This window comes from Monodelphis domestica, chromosome X (assembly GCF_027887165.1).
Source record: "Monodelphis domestica isolate mMonDom1 chromosome X, mMonDom1.pri, whole genome shotgun sequence".
Taxonomy (NCBI): domain Eukaryota; kingdom Metazoa; phylum Chordata; class Mammalia; order Didelphimorphia; family Didelphidae; genus Monodelphis; species Monodelphis domestica.
In genome coordinates, this window is record NC_077235.1 from 69604445 (window position 1) to 69627140 (window position 22696).

Consider the following 22696-nt stretch of genomic DNA (forward strand, 5'->3'; position numbering starts at 1 on the left):
GGGGAAAAGACTTGTACAAGAATATTCATAGCTGCACTCTTTGTGGTGGCCAAAAACTGGAAAACGAGGGCATGCCCATCAATTGGGGAATGGCTGAGCAAATTGTGGTATATGTTGGTGATGGAATACTATTGTGCTAAAAGGAATAATAAAGTGGAGGAATTCCATGGAGACTGGAAAGATCTCCAGGAAGTGATGCAGAACGAGAGGAGCAGAACCAGGAGAACATTGTACACAGAGACTAATACACTGTGGTATAATCAAATGTAAAGGACTTCTCCATTGGTGGTGGTGTAATGTCCCTGAACCATCTGTAGGGATCCAGCAGAAAAAACACCATTCATAAGCAGAGGATAAACTGTGGGCATAGAAACACCGAGGAAAAGCAAATGCCTGACTACAGTGGTTGAGGGGACATGACAGAGGAGAGACTCTAAAGAAAACCCTAAAACAAATATTATCAACATAGCAATGGGTTCAAATCCAGAACACATGTAATATCCAGTGGAATCATGCGTAGGCTACATGGGTCGGGGGGAGGAAAAGAAAATGATCTTTGTCTTTAATGAATAATACTTGGAAATGATCAAATAAAACATTATAAAATTAAAAAAAAAGTAAACAAAACTATTTGGAAATAAAACTGAATAAAGTGATATAACAAAAAAGTGTTCTAAATCTCTTATAATCAGAGAGATGCAAATCAAAACAATTCTGAGGTACCACGTCACACCTAGCAGATTGGCTAACATGACAGGAAAGGAAAGTAATGAATGCTGGAGGGGATGTGGCAAACTCGGGACATTAATTCATTGCTGGTGGATTTGTGAATTGATCCAACCATTCTGGAGGGCAATTTGGAACTATGCCCAAAGGGTGCTAAAAGTCTGCTTGCCCTTTGATCCAGCCATAGCACTGCTGCGTTTGTAACCCAAAGAGATTATAAGGAAAAAGACTTGTACAAGAATATTCATAGCTGCACTCTTTGTGGTGGCAAAAAATTGGAAAATGAGGGGATGCCCTTAAACTGGGGAATGGCTGAACACATTGTGGCATATGTTGGTGATGGAATACTATTGTGCTCAAATGAATAATATAGTGGAGGGATTCCATGGGAACTGGAGTGACCTCCAGGAATTGATGCAGAGTGAAAGGACCAAAACCTGGAGGACATCGTACACAGAGACTTACACACTGTCTAACCGAATGTAATGGACTTCTCCATTAGTGGCAGTGCAGTGATCCTGAACAACCTGGGGGGATCTATGGGAAAGAACACTATCCACATTCAGAAGAAAAACTGTGGGAGTAGAAACATCGAAGAAAAACCTTTGTATGACTACATTGGTTGAGTGGAAAATGCCTGGGGATGTAGACTCTAAATGAACATTCCAGTGCAAACATCAACAACATGGAAATAGGTTCTGATCAAGGACACACATAATACCCAGTGGAATAGCACGTCGGCTGTAGGAATCGTAGGGGTAGGGGAGGGAGGGATAGAATATGATTCTTGTAACCAAGGTATAATGTTCTAAATTGACTAAATAAATTTAAAAAAAAGATAACTATGATATATGCCCTGGTGAAGAGAATTTTCCAACCATGACTGGAGAAAAGCTAGAGAATAAAGATGGAAAGCTGTTTTCTGATGAATCTCTTTACAACTTTATCTGAAAAATGTATTTTTCAAAAGATATTTTACTTGGCATCTTAAGAGAAACTGAATGATGAGGGACTATTTTTATAAGTAAGTAGAAATCTTCTGATGAGAATTTATGGCTGCTTTGGCTATGACATTTCTTATCACAAAATATTATAACTATTTATTTTGGTTGTCATAAAATGAATTTGTTAATAAGTTTTATGTTTAACCATTGCAATATTTAGCCATGAAATTAAGGGGTTTACTATGTAGAAAAATATAAGTAATTATCATTGGCAAAACAAATTAAAAATGCTTGTAATTTTCCTTAATTTTAAAACCTCTCACACACACCCCTTTGGGGAGGTTAAGATACTAGGGATTTAAAAAACTGTTTTCATTCATTTTTAACTACTTAACAATCATAATCATGCTTAAACAGCTTAGACTTTTTACTTCTATTAACTATTAGTTTGTATGAAAAAATAATGTTACATCTGAGTCAGCTAGTGTAAAGTCTGTAGATAAAAATTATTGTTAAAATAATTTTCTTGATTTGGCTGAGTTCTAGCCTAACTAAATAAGTTTTGCATACACATTTCAATTTCCTGAGTATCTATTTATTGTCAGTAAAGATTACATTTACCATTAAACTTAAGCCTAATATTTAGGTGATTTCATTTGCCTTCCTAGTCACAAAGGTTTACTTCTTATCTCATTGTTTTCTGCCTTGAAGCTTCAAAATATATAAACTTTACTATTACTGGGGAGCAATTCAGTGTTCTATCTGAACCTTGAATATTAAAAATGGTGCTTAGAATCTACTATTTATATGGAAGGCTTCCCCCCTTATTGGCACTGCTGTTTGCCAGGGTTTCCTCATGACCTGGGACCACTTCCTCCTTTAAAATCTTTAGGAAAAAAGAAACTTCTTTAATTTGGAAATGACTAAAAACTTCTATCTGTGTTCATGATTCCCATATGGGTGTTTCTCAACACCCACGTCAGGGAGGGGATTGTATTTTCATAAAAATTCAAGATTTAAAATTTTTTGTTCAAGGAAGATCTTAAAGGAAAGAAGCTTAATAACTCCTAAAATCAAGAGAGGAGGAGCCTCAATGTCCATGCCATTTATCGTCTGTCTACAGTAAGAATGTAATTACAAGAAGTCAGTGCGCTCTTGGGATATGTTATTCTTTTTTAGGGTAATAGATTTTCAATTATACACCTTTCTAAGACTTCCTTCATTATATGATTACAGAAAATTTGCCATCATAGGAGAAATGTGGGAAATAACTTAAAATGACAATGGCTTCGAATCAAGAACACATGTGATACCCAGTGGAATCATGTGTCAGCTATGGGGGATGGGGGGGGAAAGAAAATAATCTTTGTCTTTAATGAATAATGCTTGGAAATGATCAAAAAAAATTTTTTTTAAAAATAAAATAAAGTCACCCGAGACAAAATAAAATACCTAGGAATCTATCTGCAGAGACAAACACAGAAACTATATGAACACAACTAAGAAACACTCTCCACACAATTAAAACTAGGTCTAAACAATTGGAAAAGATTTGATTGCTCATGGGTGGGACGAGTTAACATAATAAAAATGACAATCCTACCCAAACTTATCTATCTATTTAGTGCCATACCCATTGAACTTCCAAAAAACTTTTTTACTGAATTAGAGAAAACCATGACAAAGTTCTTTTGGAAGAACAAAAGATCAAGGATATCCAGGGAAATCATGAAAAAAAAATACAAAGGAAGGTGGCCTTGCAGTCCCAGATCTCAAAACATACTATAAAGCAGCAGTCATCAAAACAATTTGGTACTGGCTAAGAGACAGAAATGAGGATCAGTGGAATAGACTTGGGGTAAATGACCTCAGCAAGACAGTCTATGACAAACCCAAAGACTCCAGATTTTGGGACAAAAATCCGCTATTCGATAAAAGTTGCTGGGAAAATTGGAAGACAGTGTGGGAGAGATTAGGTTTGGATCAACACCTCACACCGTACACCAAGATAAACTCAGAATGGGTGAATGACTTGAATATAAAGAAGGAAACTATAAGTAAATTAGGTGAAGACAGAATAGTATACATGTCAGACATTGGGGCAAGGAAAGATTTCAAAACCAAGCAAGACTTAGAGTCACAAAATGCAAAATAAATAATTTTGCCTACATCAAATTAAAAAGTTTTTGTACAAAGAAAAGCCAATGTAACTAAAATGAGAAGGGAAGCAACCAATTGGGAATCAATCTTCATAACAAAAACCACTGAGAAAGGTCTAATTACTCAAATTTATAAAGAGTTAAACCAATTGTACAAAAAAATCAAGCCATTCTCCAATTGAAAAATGGTCAAGGGACATGAACAGGCAGTTTTCAGTTAAAGAAATCAAAACTATTAATAAGCACATGAAAAGGTGTTCGAAATCTCTTATAATCAGAGAGATGCAAATCAAAACAACTCTGAGGTATCACCTCACACCTAGCAGATTGGCCAACATGACAGCAAAGGAGAGTAATTAATGAATGCTGGAGGGGATGTGGCAAACTCGGGACATTAATTCATTGCTGATGGAGTTGTAAATTGATCCAACCATTCTGAAGGGCAGGACTGTTTGCCCTTTAATCCAGCCATAGCACTGCTGGGTTTGTACCCCCACGAGCTAATAAGGAAAAAGACTTGAACAAAAATATTCATAGCTGCCCTCTTTGTGTTGGCAGAAAATTGGAAAATGAGGGGATGCCCTTCAATTGGGGAATGGCTGAACAAATTGTGGTATATGTTGGTGATGGAATACTATTGTGCTAAAAGGAATAAATACAGTGGAGTAATTCCATGGAGACTGGAACAACCTCCAGGAAGTGATGCAGAGTGAGAGGAGCAGGACCAGGAGAACATTGCACACAGAGACTGATACACTGTGGTACAATCGAATGTAATGGACTTCTCCATTAATGGCAATGCAATGTTCCTGAACAATCTGCAGGGATCTATGAGAAAAAACACTATATATAAGTAGAGGACAAACTGTGGGAGTAAAAACACCGAGGAAAGGCAACTGTTTGACTACAGGGGTGGAGGGGATATGAGTGAGGAGAGACTCTAAATGAACCCCCTAATGCAAAAACCAACAACATGGAAATGGGTTCAGATCAAGGACACATGTGATACCCAGTGGAATCACGCATCGGCTAGGGGAGGGGTGGCAGAAGGGGGTGGGAGGAAAAGAAAACGATCTTTGTTTCCAATGAATGATGTATGAAAATGACCAAGTAAAATAATGTTTAAAAACTAAAATAAATAAATAAATAAATACTAAATTTGAAATCCTGAAATTAAAGGAGAAATGGATAAAATTAAAAGTAAGACAAATATTGAACTAATAAATAGGACTAGGAGTTGATTTATGAAATAAATAAATAGATAAATCAAAGAGTCAAAAAAAAAAGAATTGTGAACCCCATCACTGTTTCTCCCAACATCCCCTTTTGTTCTCATGTTACATCCTTGCACTTTGGAGATAAAGTTTGTGTGTGACCCCACCCCCCTCTCCCTCTTTTCCCAAGAACCATGCTGGAAAAGCTGGCTTTATTCAGGCTTTTACTTTTGTCCTTTTCTTCCTTCTGCTTCAAGCGATTATTAATAAATCTCATGAAACATAATGCTTGGAGGAATTGGATATTAATTTCAATTACAGTATCAAGGTTTTCCTGGAGGTGAATACTCTGACACTCTGTGTGACTTTGGGCTAGTCACTACCCCCCACCACTGGGGCTTGGAGCAATCTATTCCTTTAAAAGCTGAGTGGAGGCTCAGTGGGCCCCTTTCCCACAGCAGGCCTCCCCTCTTGCTCCCTCTCCCAATCTTCTGGATGAGTACTAAGGACAATCACCAGGACAGTCACTTTGCTGTAGTCAGAGCTCCGCCAAGGTTTGCCTTTGGACTTTGGTCCAACTATGGCCTTCCCCTGCCTCCAAGTTCTCTCTTGGCTGGCTCTGTTCTGCCCTGAGCTTCAGGAAGGCGGAGTTAAGCCCAGCTTCTGTGAGGTCACTACCTTTCTCATGGAACATTCCCTGGTTGCTATGACAATGGGGCCCAAACAAACCACATTCTCAGCCAGGTGAGGCTGGCCACACTTGGTACTGCACTCTCCAAAGAGGACATTGGGTAAGTGAGTGAATTAACCCCTCTCCCTGCCATCTCCTTGACCACAGAGGGAATCTAGTGTCCTCTTTGTCACCAGGGCTCCCCTCATCCCTGGTCTTCCAGCACAGGCTTGCCTTCAACACGCTGGATGTACCCTTGCTCACCCTGTGATCCACTCCATCTCTGCCTCACCAAATCCTCTATGGAGTCCCAGGTCAAAGGTCACCTCCTCCAGGAAGCCCTCCCTAACTCCTACCCCTTGTCCATCAGGAATAATCCTATCCCCTGGACTATCAAATCAGATGGTGGCATCCTCCCAGTGGAAAGGGAGCTCCAAGGCCATCTTCCCTTATTTCAAAGAGGAAAAAACTGGGGCCCCAAAGGGGAAGAGCCTTCGGATGTGGCCTCCAGGCAGGAAGGGGAAGTCCTCAAACAGTCAGATGGAAACAGCTCTTTAGAATGTCATGTTCCTAAAAGCTGAAATCAGAATCTGGGCCCTGCTAAGTACTACACTTTCTCACCTGACCCTTTGAGTGTCTCCTTCAGGGAGGACCCTTAAGAAAGGATTGGGGGGGTGGTACAGGCATCCAGACCCCGAGACAGGAGGTTCTGTGTTCAAATATGGCTTCAGATGCTTCCTAGACAAGTCAGTTATAACCTCCATCACTTATTCCTTACCTCTCTTCTGCCTTGGAACTGCTCCACAGTATTGATTCTAAGACAGAAGGGAAGGGCTTCAAAGAAAGAAAAGGAAAAAAGGAGTTGACTGGCACATGGGACAGGGAGGAGCTGCTGAAAGATGTTTCTCCCTTCTTTCCTAGGCGGGGAAGAAGTTCTGGAGACTCGAAGGATTGGGGCCCAGCCGGCCATTGAAGCTACTGCCAGAACAGGAGCCAGGAGCCACACGTGAGTCTTTGATGGGATATGGTTGTGGGAACAATTACACAGGAGAGATGCTGGGAGGAATCCAGAAGACAAGAGGGGAGCCTACCAGGCCAGGCAGAAGACAGAGAACCTGAGGCTGTGGGGAGAGAGGGCAGTGTCCTTGTTAGCCCTGAATGAAGGATGGGCAGATGACTCAGGGAGGACCATTCTCCTGTGAGGTGCCCAACTTGCTGTGGCTTCTATAGCCCCAACTCCACCCCAGGTCTTCACACCTCTTGCACTGTCTCAAGGTGGGCCATTTTTGAGGAATACAGGAAGTGCATCTTGGCTGGTGCAAGGAGAATCCCCTGAGGAGACCAGGGAGATCAGAAGGAGCAAATGGGTGGAAGCCAGATTTTGAAAGGCCTGAAAGAGTTTGGACTTTCTCCACAACCTGGGTGTCCTGAGTTTGGGCTCTGATGTACCTGGGTCTTTCCATTTGGGGGTTTCTATCAGGAAGTGACTGCTTTGTCTTTCCACTTTGCCTTCTGGTTCAAACAGATCTGAAGAGTTTTATTTTAGGATTTCTTGGAATAGGATATCAAGACTTGAGCCCTCTCATTTTTCCCTCTTTCTCTTGGACTGGGCGTTGAGTCAGGCAGACCTGAATTCAAATTTGGTCTGAAACACTAGTAAGCCTCCGTTTCCTAATCTATTAGATAGTCCTAATAAGAGCTTGTACGTCCAGGCAATACCTATAAAGAACTTAGCATGGTGCCTGACAGAAGAAACATTAAGGCTACAGAATGAGGGTTAGGTGATTTGCCCAAGTTCATCTAGCTAGGAAGCATCTGAGGTCAGATTTAAATCTAGGACCTCCAGACTCCAGGTCTGGTGCTCTATCCATTGAACCACCTAGCTGTCCTGAATGCTCCCCACCACTGGATTTGTTTGGGCTTGTACCCTTGGTGTAACCAATCTATCACCTTCCAGAAGGCAGGAACTTCTGTTCCTCCTCATTTTTTTCAATCTATTTTATTTTATTTATTTATTATTTTGGTATTCTACCTTTCCTTAGCTGGCACAGTGTGTCAATGATTGTAAGCTATATATTTTCTTATTTTTTCTTTAAATATTTAAGTTGATTGATGTATTTGTTTTAAGTTAATTTATTTAGTCAATTTAGAACATTATTCCTTGGTTACAAGAATTATATTATTTCCCTCCCTCACCCCCCCCCCATTCTACCCACAGCCTATGCAAAATTTCATTGGGTATCACATGTGTCCTTGATGGAAACCTACTTCCATGTTGTTGGTGTTTGCATTCAGATATTCATTTAGAGTCTACATCCCCAACCATATCCCCTAGACCCATGTATTCAAGCAGTTGTTTTTTGTTCTGCGTTTCTACTCCCACAGTGATTTTTCTCGTAGATTCCTCCAAGTTGTTCAGGATCACTGCCTTACCGCTAATAGAGGAGTCCATTACATTCCATTGTACCACAATGTATCAGTCTCTGTGTATAATGTTCTCCTGGTCCTGCTCCTCTCACTCTGCATCACTTCCTGGAGGTCATTGCAGTTCCCATGGAATTCCTCCACATCATTATTTCTTTGAGTACAATAGTATTCCATCACCGACAGATAACACAATTTGTTCAGCCATTCCCCAATTGAAGGGCATCCCCTCATTTTCCAATTTTTTTGCCACCACAAAGAGCACAGCTATGAATATTCTTGTACAAGTCTTTTTCCTTATTAAACCCAGCAGTGCTATGGCTGGATCAAAGGACAGGAAGACTTTTAGCACCCTTTGGACATAGTTCCAAATTGCCCTCCAGAATGTTTGGATCAATTCACAACTCCACCAGCAATGCATTAATGTCCCGAGTTTGCCACATCCCCTCCAGCATTCATTACTTTCCTTTTCTGTCGTGATAGCCAATCTGCTAGGTGTGATGTGATACCTCAGAGTTGTTTTGATTTGCATCTCTCTGATTATCAGAGATTTCGAACACTTTTTCATGTGCTTATTAATACTGATGATTTCTTTTTCTGAAAACTGGCTATTCGTGTCCCTTGCCCATTTATTAATTGGAGAATGGCTTGATTTTTTTGTACAATTGCTTTATCTCTTTATGAATTTGAGTAATTAGACCTTTGTCAGAGATTTGTGTTATGAAGATTATTTCCCAATTGCTTGCTTCCCTTCTGCTTTGGGTTGCATTGGTTTTGTTTGTACAAAACCTTTTTAATTTGATGTAGGAAAAATTATTGATTTTACATTTTGTGATTTTTTTCTATCTCTTTCTTGGTTTTAAAGTAGTTCCTTTCCCAAAAGTCTGACATGTATACTATTCTGTGTTCACCTAATTTGCTTATAGTTTCATTCTTTATATTCAGGTCATTCACCCATTCTGAGTTTATCTTGTTGTAGGGTGTGAGATGTTGATCCAAACCTAATCTCTTCCACATTGTCTTCCAATTTTTCCAGCAGTTTTTATTGAATAGTGGATTTTTTTCCGAAAAGCTGGCATCCTTGGGCTTGTCATAGACTATCTTGCTGAGGTCACATACCCCAAGTCTATTCCACTGATTGCCCTTTCTGTCTCTTAGCCAATACCAAATTGTTTTGATGACCACTGCTTTATAGTATAGTTTGAGATCTCTGACTGCAAGGCTACCTTCCTTTGCATTTTTTTTTCATGATTTCCCTGGATATCCTCGATCTTTTGTTCTTACAAATGAATTTTGTTATGCTTTTTTCTCATCCATTAAAAAAAGTTTTTTGGTAGTTCAATGGGTATGGCACTGAATAAGTAAATTTGGGTAGGATTGTCATTTTTATTATGTCAGCTCATCCCACGCATGAGCAATCAATGTTTTTCCAATTGTTTAGACCTAGTTTTATTTGTGTGGAGAGTGTTTTGTGGTTGTGTTCATATAGTTCCTGTGTTTGTCTCAGAAGATAGCTTCCTCAATATTTTATATTGTCTAGGGTAATTTTATTTTATTTATTATAATTTTATTTATTAATTTATTTTTTTGGTTACAATGCTTACTTTATTTCCATCCCTCCCCTCCACCCACCATTGACTGTCCGCAGTCAATGCACAATTTCATTGGGTATTACTCTTGTCCTCTATCAGAACCTATTTCCATGTTGTTGTTTGCACAAGGATGTTTATTTAGAGTCTACATCCCCAACCATATCCCTTCGGTCTATGTATTGAAGTAGTTGTCCCAACTTTGGATTTATAACAGGAATGCAAGAATGGTTCAATATTAGGAAACCCATCCATATATTTGACCATATTACCAAGCAGACCAACAAAAATCACATGATTATCTCAATAGATGCAGAAAAAGCCTTTGGATAAGATACAACACCCATTCCTATTGAAAACACTAGAAAGTATAGGAATAGAGGGGCCTTTCCTAAAAATAATAAAGAGTATATGTCTAAAACCATCAACTAACATCATCTGCAATGGGGAAAAACTCAAAGCCTTCCCAATAAGATGAGATGTGAAACAAGGATTCCCATTATCACCTCTATTGTTTGACATTGTACTAGAAACACTAGTAGTAACAATGAGAGAAGAAAAAGAAATTGAAGGTATTAAAATAGGCAATGAGGAGACTAAGTTATCACTCTTTGCAGATGATAGGATGGTCTACTTAAAGAATTCTAGAGAATCAACTAAAAAGCTAGTGGAAATGATCAGCAACTTCATCAAAGTTGCAGGATACAAAATAAACCCGCATAAGTCATCAGCATTTCTATATATCTCTAATACATCCCAGCAGCAAGAGTCAGAAAGAGAAATTCCATTTAAAATCACCCGAGACAATATAAAATACTTAGGAATCCATCTGCCAAGACAAACACAGGAACTATATGAACACAACAACAAAATAGGTTCCACACAATTAAAACTAGATCTAAACAATTGGAAAAACACTAATTGCTCATGGTAGGAGGAGGTAATATAATAAAAATGACCATCCTACCCAAATTAATTTACTTATTCAGTGCCATACCTATCGAAGTAGCAAGAAACTTTTTTACTGAATTAGAAAAAACTATAACAAAGTTCATTTGGAAGAACAAAGGATCAAGGATATCCAGGGAAATTATGAAAAAAAAATGCGAAGGAAGGAGGCCTTGCAGTCCCAGATCTTAAATTGTACTATAAAGCAGTGGTCATTAGAACAATTTGGTACTGGTTAAGAGACAGAAAGGAGGATTAGTGGAGTAGACTTGGGGTAGGTGACCTCAGCAAGACAGTCTATGATAAACCCAAAGATGCCAGACGTTGGGACAAAAATCCACTATTTGACAAAAACTGCTGGGAAAATTGGAAGGCCGTATGGGAGAGATTAGGTTTAGATCACCATCTCCCACCCTACACCAAGGTAATTATAGAATGGGTGAATGACTTGAATATAAAGAAGGAAATTATAAGTAAATTAGTTGAACATAGAATAGTTTACCTGTAAGATCTAATGGGAACGGAAAGATTTTAAGACCAAGCAAGTTAGAAAATATTGCAAAATGTAAAATGAATAATTTTTATTTGATTAAATTAAAAAGGGTTTGTGTAAACAAAGCCAATGCAATCCAAATTTAAAGGGAAAAGACAAATTGGGGGAAACATCTTTATAACAAAAATCTCTGAGAAAGGTCTATCTAATTAGTCAAATTTATAAGGAACTAAATCAATTGTACAAAAAAGCAAGCCATTCCCAATTGATAAATGAGCAAGGCACATGAATAGGCAATTTTCAGATAAAGACATCAAAACCCTCAATAAGTACATGAAAAAAGTGGTCTAAATCTCTTGAGAAATATAAGTCAAAACAACTATGAGGTACCACCTCACACCTAGCAGGTTGACTAACATGACAGCAAAGGAGAGTAATTAATGAATGCTGGAGGGGATGTGGCAAAGTCGGGACATTAATTCATTGCTGGTGGAGTTGTGAATTGATCCAACCATTCTGGAGGGCAATTTGGAACTATGCCCAAAGGGCGACAAAAGAATATCTACCCTTTGACCCAGCCATAGCACTGCTGGGTCTGTACCCCAAAGAGATGATAGGGAAAAACACATGTACAAAAAATTTTATAGACTTGCTCTTTGTGGTAGCCAAAAATTGGAAAATGAGGGGAAGCCCTTCAATTGGGGAATGGCTAAACAAATTGTGGTATCTGATGGTGATGGAATACTATTGTGCCCAAAGGAATAATAAAGTGGAGGGATTCCATGTGAACTGGAATGACCTCCAGGAAGTGATGCAGAGTGAGAGGAGCAGAACCAGGAGAACCTTATACACAGAGACTGATACACTGTGGTAAAATAGAATGTAATCAACTTCTCTACTAGTAGCAATGCAATGACCCAGGACAATTCTGAGGGGCTTATGAGAAAGATGCTATCCACACCCAGAGAAAGAACTGAGGGAGCAGAAACACAAACAACTGATCACATGGGTTGATGGGGACATGATTGGGGATGGAGACACTAAGCAATCACTCTAATGCAAATATTAGTAATATAGAAGTAGGTCTTGATCAATGATACATGTAAAACCCAGTGGAACTGCTTGTTGGCTATGGAGGGCAGGGCAGAGTGAAAGAACGTGAGTCATGTTCTTCCTAATATTCTAAATGAATTAATTAAATAAAAAATTTCATGTAAAAAATAAAGTATCCAGATAACAGGAAAAATCATATAAAAATTAGTTTTATGTGACATTCTTACAGATAAGCCTCTAGTAGGTAACAAAGGCAGGGCTAGTGCCATGAGTTGGGCTGGCACAGCAAAGTCTGCACTCTGCTCCTCTGCAGTTATGTGGCCTGCTGTGAGCTATGCTTCTCTCAAACCTGCCTCCTCTCCAACTCCAACACAGGAATCACCTTTGTCCCAAACTCAACAGGCTGCCCTCTGTGCATACACTCACTGCTGCACTGAGACCCTCCCCTTTTACTCCACCCAGGGGAGGGAGGAAGCACTCCTATTCCCTGCTGGGCAGAGGGGCTGAGTAGAGGGGGTGGGGAGCAGCCCAGCTGCCCCTCCCTCTGGCTTTCTAGTTAGGAACTTGGGCAAACTCTGTGCCGCAGGGACGGGTGCACTGGGTCCTCGGTATGTGTGCCCACAGAGAGGTCTCTGCATGCCATCTCTGGCATATATGCCATAGGTTCATCATCATGGGTATAGCCCAATATTTCATACCTTATAACTATACCTATACCTATACCTATACCATGGACATGGCACATGTGCTCCAGCATGCCTGAGGATACTGCTCTATTCCTCCTCTCCACTGTACCTGAGGACATTTTTGTATGCCCTGCCCCTCTGCCCAATACCAAGCACTTCTTCCCTCTGCTGTCTGGAATAATGCTATGGTGAGGGAGGCGGGAAGGGGGGATGCTCACAGGCAGTTGAAGGTGTAGTTTGGGCACATGATCTCTAAAAAGTCTCACCAACTCTGCCCTATACTAAGATGAGTTCAAAATTGGGATATGGTTTTGATATAAAGAGTGATGTCATAAGGAAATTAGGAGGACATAGACTAGTTTACCTGGCAGATATATATATGGAGAAGGGAAAATTTTCTAATCAACTAAGAGATAGAGAACATAACAAGATGTAGAGCAAAAAGGTTTTGTAGAAACAAAACCAATGTAACCAAGATTAGAATGGAAATAACAAACTGGCAAATTTATGGGATACAGTTAAAGGTTGGGAAAATTTTTTACAGCAAAAGGCCTCACCTCCCAAACATATAGAGAACTGAGTCAAAGTTACAAAAGCACACAAGTCATTCCCCAATTGACAAATGGTCAGAGGATACAAATAAGCAGTTTTCAGATGAAGAAATCAAAACTACCTATAGTAAGATTTTTAAAAAGTGTTCTAAATCCCTATTGATTAGAGAAATGCAAGTTAAAACAATTCTGAGGATTCATCCCACATGTATCAGATCAGCCAATAAGATAGTAAAGGAAAGTGATAAAAATTTGAGGAGATGTGGTAAAATTGGGGCACTAATACATTGTTGGCAGAGTTGTGAAGTGATTCAACCATTCCAGAGGACAATTTGGAACTATGCCTAAAAGGTTATAAAACTGTATATACCCTTTAATCTAGTCATACCATTTGTACAAAAATGTTTATAGTAGCTGTTTTTGTAGTGGCAAAGAACTGGAAATTTAGGTGATGTCCATCACCTGTGGAATGGCTGAACAAACTGTGGTATATGGCTGTGATGGAATACTTTTGGGCTATAAGAGATGATGAGCAGGATGATTCTAGAAAAAAACTAGGTGAAGTGAGCAGAACCAGGAGAACTTTGCACACAGTAACAGCAGTATTTTGGGTAATCATCTGTGATAGAGTTAGCTACTTTCAGCAATACAATGATCCAAGACAATTCTGAGGGACTTAATGACAAAAATGCTACCCACCTCCAGAAAATGCAAAGTTGGAGTCTGAATGCACGTAGAATTATACTGTGTTCTGCTTTATCTTATTTGTGTGCATTTTTATTTTGGAGTTTGAGTTTTATATGAGTATTCTCTCACAGCATGGCCAAAATGGAAACAAACTGTTACTGTTTCATGGGGTAATGGGAGGAAGGAAGAGAATTTGAATCTTATAATTTCAGAAAACATATGTTCAAAATTGTTCTTACCTGTAATTGGGAAGATAAAATATTTTCAAAAGAAGGCATTCAAAAATGGAGTTAATTCCTTGGATACTCTAATCATCTGCAAAGATTGATATCGTAGTTACATCATTGCCCATTCTAATTCCTTAATTTCTTCATTGGTGATGAAATTACTCTTTTTACTTTTGATACTGGTAATTTAGTTTTTCTTTCTGTTTTTAATCAAGTTAACCAGTGATATATATGTTTTATTGGTACTAATTTTGATGCATCTCACAAATTTTGGTATGTGGTCTCATTGTCATTCTCTCAAATGAAAGCAACAATCTCCCTCCCCCCCAAACCCCCCCCATCAGAATGCTGGAAAGTACAACACAAAAGCAGTCTGGTCCCACAGACAGGGCAACCCTAGAGCCCAGTGGCAATGGAATAAAGGTCTCAAGCAGAACTCTGCTCAGGGACAATCTCAAACCCTACAGAAGCAGGAGAAAACCCTCAAAGGCTCTGAGTTCCAGCCACAGTAGACAAAAAAAGGCCCCAGGATGCCCTAGTACAACATCAAAGGAGGCCTAGGGTTAAACCATAGCAGGAGACAAGGCAGAATAATTTCTGCAAAAGGTAGGACCTAATTTCAGTCACTACACTCAAAATCAATCAGGGTCTGCCCCAACAATCTAAGAATATAGGAGTGGAGTTTGAGCCAATCATAAGTATCCAAACCAGACACTAAGGCTAGTAATGTGAGGCAATGAAAGAAAATGTGAAATACTAAGAAATATCTTAGGGCCGAGAGATGTTCACATCGTAAATTCAGAAAAAAAATAACTCTACAATAGTTTCAAAGTAGAACCCTTATGAAAATGTCCTGGCCACAAAGACTACAAGAAGGCCTGGGCAGGGGAGGGGAGGATCAAATAATAAGATAGAAAATGGAATAACTAGGGAAGACAAAATGGAAAGAACCAATACATTAGAAACCCAGTAGAAAAACTTAAGAATACTTTAGGTGACAGCTAGGTGGCTCATTGGATTGAGTGTATTTCTTCACGAAATAAGTGGAAACTGACTAGATTATAGAGTTGAAGAGGAACGGGGCAAGGGCAAGACTATTCCTGCTGCTGCTGGTTCCCCAAGTGCCATATGTGTTGGACTGTTCCTACAGCCACTAGTTTCTCTTGGGTGTGAGTGTGCTGCCTTGTTTTCCACACTCACCCCAGCGAAAAATAATAATGAAAATATAATCAAAATCTGAAAATAATCAAAACTACCAGAGTAGTATCAAAAATAGGTATCTTAATCAGGACAGGGGAGACAATAATAACAGGTACCATGCAGAGCCAACTGCTTTGGGGCAACCAAGTCTCAGGAAAGACTGATGGTCCAGAAATAATTACTGGGAATTTCCAGTGACCTGCAGAACTTGGGGGCCAATAATTTTGGGGGAGAATAGGGAAAATCAATCTGATTACATGAGTTTATTGAATCTTGCGAAGGAAGGGATAGCCATAGTCACGAATGCTTGAGGAAAGATGCAGCAACAGTCTTCTGCCTTGGAACCAATACATAGTATTGATTGTAAGATGAAATATAAGGGTTTTAAAAAAGAAGATTCATGAGCCTAACCCCAGGTGTTTGAGTGACGGAGATGTGATTGCAAGTACTTACAGGTTAATTATTTCTCTTAAACTCAGTCCTTGGGAGAAAAGTAAACCTGATTTATAATCTTTGTCTGCCTTCAGTAGTGGCTTGAGTTTATAGATCTTTCTTCCACAAAGGAACACGCCACACAAGACTATGAGATAAAGATGAGAAGATATGAAATCTGTTTGGGCTTTCTTACCCTTTCGGGGAACTTGTACCTTAGTCGCATCAAAAAGGATCACTTCCTAGTAATACTATTCCTGGTGACAATATTTTCTTTGCTGCATCTGCATTACTTCTCAAATGGCGTTAAATCAGGAAGGTGGCCATTGGTCAGGAAAAGTAAGGATCTGACTATATACATATTTACTTAGGCAAAGCCAATTGGGCAAAAGTGACCTGAAAGATTTTTCAGGAATGTAGATCAAATTGGAAACAGATTCTATAAAGACTAAATAATTAAATTAAATGGAGAGGAGAACTTAAAAAAGAAAAATTTCTCTCAAGTATAACTTTCTTCAAGGTATAACTTATTTAGTTTGAGGAAGAGTTGTTTTTTTAAACCCTTATCTTCCACCTTGGAATCAATACTGATTCCAAGGCAGAAGTGCGGTAAGGGCTAGGCAATGAGGGTCAAGTGACTTGCCCAGGGTCACACAGCTGGGAAGTGTCTGAGTCCAGATTTGAACCTAGGACCTCCTGTCTCTAGGCCTGGCTCTCAATCCCCTGAGCCAACCAGCTGCCCTCTTTGAGGAAGAGTTTTAACAACACTCAGGTTCAAATACCATCATAGACATGGTGAATTAGAAGAATGTGCCATGATTGTAATGTTTACCTAGTGGGTTCTCCAAGAGTTTCCAAAAACTGACTCTCACTTATTTTCATCACAAAAGGGAAATTTAGAGTTACAGCATAGTTAACAGGTGGCCCCATTTCCTGTGAGAAATCTATAAAATTTCCTATTCCAGGACTACAGCTCTAATGCCTATCCCCATCCAGACCCAATGTGAGGTCCAGAGAATATAGTACAAAAATGATGATCAAGATCTGGAGGAATCACAATCCACTCAAGAAGCATAGTACATAATAAATGCTAAAAGATAAACAATCAGTAGGTTAAAGATAGCAGCCAAAGTTTTGGTAAATCCCAACCCCAGGGAACTGGCTACAGAGAGAATGTCTTTATACTCCTCATCTTAGATAACTGAGAAAGGACAGAGGGCAGTGCCCGTCTAGGACCTGTAACTAGTTTCTTTGGCTTTTGAAGACAGATTTTGAAAACTTTGAGGAAATTCAACTTTATAAGCCTACAACCATAACAATAAGAGAACGCTCACAAGCAATACTCACAGTCCAGAAAGACAAATTCTCTTTGGACCTCCCACTTCTGCAAAGAAGTTGAGGGTAGATGTCGTCTCATATCTCTCCTTTGAAGCCATGTTTCTTCTTTGTCATTCTGCAAAATTCACTTTGGGTTGTTTTGTGGTTATCCCTTCTGTTTATGTTGGTATAGTCACTGCGTATGCTGCTTTCTTAGCTTTGTTGACCACTCCATATCAGTTCCTATAGATCTTTCAATGCTTCTCTAGTCATCATATTCCTCATTTTTTATAGGACAGTAACATTCCATTAATTTGTGTAGCACAAGTTGTCTACCCTTTCTACCATCCATGGGCATCTATTTTGTTTCCACTTCTTTGCTGAGCTTCTACAAAATTTTGCAGCATATTAGTATATGTGGATTTTCTTCTTACCAGTGACCTCCTTGGGATATAGTCTTCTTGGTAGAATCCCTGGGTCAAGCAGTATGGACACGTGTGTGTGTGTATTTATATGTGTATGCATGTAAAAATGCCAAATAATATTCCCAAATGGTTGGTTCTGATTCACATCTCCTCCAAATACTAATGTACCTATCTTCCCACAACTCCTCCAACATTAGCTATCCCTATTTTTGTCATCTTTTTCAATTTGCTGAGTTTGAAGTAAAACCTTGCCTTGAATTATTAGTAATCTAGAACATACTTTCAACTAGTTGTTAATAGTTGGCAATTCTTTGAAGAATATTAGGGAATGACTTCTTCATCTTTTACATTTATATCTACCTATACATATAGATCTATATTTAGGTATGTTTGTTAGTTGTCTATATATCCTGGCTCATCTGAGAATTTTGATACAAAGAAGTTTTCCCACTTGATTACTTTCCTTCTCATACCCAATATATTTATGTTCTTTGTGCAGAATCTTTTTTCAAAAGTTTCATGTAATCAAAGGTCTCTATTTTGATCTTTTGTAATTGCTTCTGTTCCTTGTTTGGTTAAGAATACATCTCCTGCTGCCCTTTGCTGCTGGTTCATTTAGGTGCTGTGTGCACTGCATTGCTCTCCCACCTTAGACTCATCTGAGATGAATCTTTCCTGCTGCCATGGGTAGGAACACTGTTTCAACCTGTCTTTTGATGGTTCTGCCACTCCAGAAGTCATTTTTAGGTCATTTTGCTGGCTATTTGGAAGTGGGTTTGGGTGAGCTCAGAGCATTCTTCCTTACCCTGTTATCTCGACTCCCACCTCTTTCATTATTGCATACATATACCCATTGACCTTGGAAATATTGTTTTGCTAAGAGACCCAGGAGTGAGTACGGAAGTGAAAGAAACTGTGCAATCTTTAAGAAGAAAGGAAATGTCAACACCCTACACGCTCTCACTCCTCTTTCATCTGGAACAACGGCATATGCTTCATGGAGATTGGCAAAGGGAATAGATGACCTGTAGAAGCCTATTTTATGGATCAGACACTAGAACCCATTTTTCTTGGATCAAAAGTTGGTCTGAAAGGGCAGGTACGGGGAGAGTCTTGGCTCAATGCACTGAGAGCCAGAGCCTCTCAATTCCCACAAGTCCCCTCCTCTTGGTGCATCCCCAAGGCTATCTGTGAAGTGGTTCTGTTTCAGAGGAGCTGGAGATGAGTTGACAAAGTTCCTAGAGTGGATGGGGGAACAGTTCAAAGCACTTTCATGCTCATCTTCCTCAGGTCTCACTATCTAAGACCCAAGTGCCCAGACTTGAGGCAAGCTCAGGAGGCTCTTTTGTAGAGAGCTTGAGCAGAGAGAATTGGGCACATGAAATAGGATCCCAGAGTAGAGATTCTTTTAAAAGAGATAAAACTCAAGTGTTTCTTTCCAGATCACAGAATCCTAGTATAGGGAGACTTCCAAAGGTGGGATGGGGGGAGGGGGGGAGGAAGGGGAAAGGGAGAAGAAAAAGGGATCTTAGAGGTCTTCTATTCCAACTGCTACCCAATGTAGGTAGCCCCTCTACAGTATTCCCAACAAGTGGTTGTCGAGCCTGTATTTGAAGGTGATGATTAATGGAAAACTCACTACCACCTGAAACATCCCATTTCACATTTGCACAACTCTGATCATACCTTATGTTGAGCCGAAATCACTCTCTTTCTAACTTATCACTAAAATAGGAGCACCTCAAGGGCAGGGATTGTTGGCTTTTGTTCCCGTTTTGGTTTTCACAGTTTCTTGATATCGCCAACATGTAGCACAGTGCTGGCACATGGAGCCACTTAAGTACTTGTTCACTTGATTTGTTATGGAGATACATTTATCATCAGATTTGAGAGTCAGAAGGGACCTCAGATATCTTCTATTCAAACCTTTTCACTTTATTGGGGAGGAAACTGAAGCCCATAGAGGTTAATGATTTGTTCAAGGACACAAGGTTGGAGCCAGGATTTCAGCCCACATCTCCAACCTTCAAATGTAGTGCTCTTTCCGCTCCCAAATGCTGCCTCATTCATTAGAAGGGAAGGGAAGGGACAGAACAAGTATTTATATAGCACTCACTATGTGCCAAGCACTGTGCAAAGGCACAGTACAGATACTATCTCATACCAACCTCTCAACAAACCCACAAAGTATTTTTCCTATTTTACGGTTGAGGAAGCTGAGGCAGACAGAGTTTAAGTGCTTTGCCCGGGATCACATAGCTAATAAGTGTCTAATGCTGCATTTGAACTCAGGTCTTCCTGACTCCAAGCCAAGCACCTCATTGCCTCCTTGGCTCTAGTTTTGCCCCCAGATACAAATATATAATTTTCTTCCCTCTTCTACAATGTATCTGAGATGTAACTGAAGTGATTGTCTTCCCCACCAAAGTCTTTTCTTCTTCAGTCTAAACATTCTCAGTTCCTTTAGCTAATCACTGCCTGGCATGACATCTTGTCCCTTAAGTTCAGAAGAAAGACAGGTACCAGGAGAAGAAGGGAGCACCGAGGAGGACAGACCAAGTGACTTTGGTCAAGTCAAAAACCCAAAGTATGTCACATGTTAGGGTAGACTTCTGGGAAATGGGGCTTAACCCTCCTTGCACTTGAGAGAGGGAACAGAGCCAGTGGACCAGAAAGGGGACCAATTGAAAGGGGATCAGGTCCATGTTGCCCTGGGAACAGTGAGCCCAGAAAATGATGAGGGTTCCTAAGGAATAAGCTGAGAGAATTGGGTGTCTAGGAAGGAGAAAGAATCTTTCAACCCCCGCCATCAACCAAATCCCTCTGAAATGAACACTGGAGGGATACGCACCAGAGAACCCACCAATACTTTTATGATCTACCTGGTTGAGAGGGAAGAAGTAAGTAAAGGATATTTTAGAGGGAGGCCCTTCTAGCACCCACAGGGTACCCATCTGGTCTCGAGTCTACCGAATAAGCTTCCCCCCCCAAAGGCAATTTTTCTACTGCCTAAGGAAGACCTCTGATACTCCTGTTGGAAAGAGAGGAAGCAAGGGCCAGACATATTTACGAACTAGTGAGAAGTGCGAGAAAAGAGGGGAAGAAAGGGAGGAGTTGTTCAGCCCTAATTTCTCTCCCGAGATAGAGTCTCATTCTCAAAACAGGCATAATGGACATCTCAAACTAAGAATGGCCAAAATAGAATTCATTATGTTTCACTGTTAAATATTCTTCCGTCACATCGGGGAGTATTTTTGGCAATTTATAAACCATCCTGATTCGTGCCTTCCTTGTCTGTTCATTATTGGGCAGCTAGGTGGCATAGTGAATAGATTTCTGTACTTGGAGTCAAGAAGACCCCAATTCAAAATCTGCCTCAGACACTTACTAGTGTTGTGACCTAGAGCAAGTAACTTAACCTCTGTCTACCTCAGTTTCCTCGTCTATAAAATGGGGATAATAACACCGACCTCCCAGAGTAGTTAATGAATATAAAATTGGGTTTTATTTCTCATGCACTATAGAAACGCCCTATTATGTAATCGTTGAAAAACAAGTCCTTTTTATTACTGCATCTTCCAAGGAATCTTGAATGATCAAGATTTATGGTGGAGATACCTGGTTGCAAAAGAGCCAGGAAGGGGCAACATTTTTTCTACCACTGAGTCAAATGCCGAAAACAAGCACAATGGAATTTTACATCATTCACATTTTGTGCAGTAAAGTATGTCCAAAACGGCAGCAGTTGTCCTGTATTTTGCTTTTTAAAACCCAGGAACACATTTAAAAAACCAGTTCCATTCAGAATAGCTACAAAATGCACGCAATATCTGGGAGGCAACCTACCCCGAAGTACTCAGAGTGTATATGCAGACAAGTGCAATATGCTCTTTACCAGAATGAAGGCAGCCTTAAATGACTGAAGATGACCAGGTTTCGCTAATATAATAAAATGATGATGCCTCTTAGATTAATTTACAGATGTGATGGTATGCCATTCCAACTCTGAAGGGACCACTTAATAGAACTGGGTAAAATAATTAAAAGTTCATCTTGAAGAACAAGAGTTAGGGATTTCAAGGGATATGATTTACAAAAAGGAGGAACGAAAGGAGCCTACGAGTACCAGATCTCAAATAGTATTATAAAACTCCCTCCTCATCTAAACTAATGAAATCAAAAGTTAAATAACTTCATGCTGTCTGTGAGGTAACCCTCATCAGATACCAAGTCACACTTCGCCCCCACTGCCTAGCCCTTATCACTCTTCTGCCTTAGAACCAATATCCAGTATTGATTCGAAGATGGAAGGGGAGGGTTTAAAAAATAAAAATAAAAAATTGGAATAACCTGATGTTCAACGAACCCCAACATACAGATAACAGAGCAAGTGCTCCTCATCAACAAAAGCTGTTGGGAAACAATTTGGTAGAAATTGGGTTTAGATCAATGTCTTTTACTATATATTACTACTTTCATCAAATGGATATTGGACCTAAATAAAAAAGGCAATACTACAAAATTATCAGAGAAGAACGAAAGAGGATAATTTTCACAACCATGGCAAGGGAGAGAATTCTTGATCATGGCAGGGATAATGACGATCTTGAGAGATAAGGAATAAAAAAGAGATATATGCCATTTCTATGGCATAAAATCAAGAGACTTTTGGATGAGCAAAATCAATGTGGCTAAAATAAGACAAGTGCAATGGGAAAAAAAACTTGATACCTGGATAAAGTTCTGATATCCAAGATATATAAGGAATTTATATGAGTATTAAAACCAAGAGATATTCCCCAAAAGAGCATGGAGTTTTCAAAACCAGAAAGCAAACTATCAACAGCCAAAGGAAAGAAGATCCCAAACCACTAACAATAAGAGAAATGTAAATTAAATAAAATCGCCTCTGGTTGGCAAAGGTGATTTAAAAAAAAGGAGAAAATGCTAA

General features: G+C 39.5%; 1 protein-coding gene across 1 annotated transcript in view; it reads left to right on the forward strand.

Moving 5' to 3' along the window:
• LOC100010323 (RNA-binding protein 47-like) overlaps positions 1 to 22696 on the forward strand; it is a 108328-nt gene that overhangs the window by 45244 nt on the left and 40388 nt on the right. The window contains exon 3 of the mRNA XM_056809650.1: positions 6635 to 6719. The gene's annotated coding sequence lies outside the window, so the exon portion shown is untranslated. The remainder of the gene's footprint in view (positions 1 to 6634; positions 6720 to 22696) is intronic.